Raw genomic sequence first — 1,106 nt, forward strand, 5'->3', positions numbered from 1 at the left:
AAAAGGAAAGGAAAGGGAGAAAAAGAAAGGAAGAAAGAAAGAAAGGAAATTATTAAAATTCACTGACTATATATAAATTTCACTGACCATAAAGTGCAAACTAAGGCTTTAAAGCAGGGTTCCCAACTGGGGGCCGTGTACCAGTCAGTGGCCTGTCAGGAACTGGGCCACACAGCAGAAGGTGAGCATCGCCTCCTGTCACATCAGCGGCAGCATTAGATTCCCACAGGAGCACGAACCCTACTGTGAACTGTGCACGGGATGGATCTAGGTTGCATGTTTCTTATGAGAATCTCATGCCTGATGATCTGAAGTGCAACGGTTTCACACCAAAACCATCCCTCCTGGCCCTTCACAAAATGGGACCCTAGTGCCAAAAACGCTGGGCACTTCTGCTTTAAAGTCGATATTCAACCTTTTTAAAGTCAGTCTCTAACAGGACCCTTACTCTGAGCCAGGAGTTTCAACGTTGTCACTTATACAGACACCAGATTTCATGACAGTCACCCAGGCAACTGATGTCTGTTTGGTCTTAGAGTATAAGTAGGCTCAGGTCTCTTCCCAATGTTCATCACTGTCCACTTATTCCAGAATACTGGAGAAATTTCCCTTCTCCTAGTTCATAATCAGGGAAAAAAAGAAACACCATTTTTTTCTAGCCTGTGGTGGAAATTTTTCTCAAATATATATATACACATACTTCATGATTAATGGCTGCCCTTGGAATACCGACCTTTGTTAAGACTCTAAAACCAAAGTGACCCATCCACATTGAGGGACGATAACTGACAACCAATCAATTCTGCAAACCACCATTTCATCGTTATGGAAACCCTAGCAGTGGGAAATCCTCAAACAGTACAAACACCAATAAACAGTACATAACTCATAGGCTTAGGGAAGGGATGTTCTTCAAAATCATCTAAATGAATCAAACAGAATAAAACCTACTTACAACTGCTACTGCAATGTAGTGAACAAAAATTCGTTTTTAGCCGGGCGCGGTGGCTCAAGCCTGTAATCCCAGCACTTTGGGAGGCCGAGGCGGGTGGATCACAAGGTCAAGAGATCGAGACCATCCTGGTCAACATGGTGAAACCCCGTCT

The 1,106-nt window shown here is 43.5% G+C and overlaps 1 protein-coding gene across 6 annotated transcripts in view; it reads right to left on the reverse strand.

Annotated features, from left to right (window-relative positions):
• The window catches only part of FOXN3 (forkhead box N3), a 485,408-nt gene that overhangs the window by 264,816 nt on the left and 219,486 nt on the right, over positions 1 to 1,106 (reverse strand). The gene's annotated exons all lie outside the window — the stretch shown is intronic.

The sequence above is a fragment of the Cebus imitator genome, unplaced genomic scaffold (assembly GCF_001604975.1).
Source record: "Cebus imitator isolate Cc_AM_T3 unplaced genomic scaffold, Cebus_imitator-1.0 Scaffold34, whole genome shotgun sequence".
Taxonomy (NCBI): Eukaryota; Metazoa; Chordata; class Mammalia; order Primates; family Cebidae; genus Cebus; species Cebus imitator.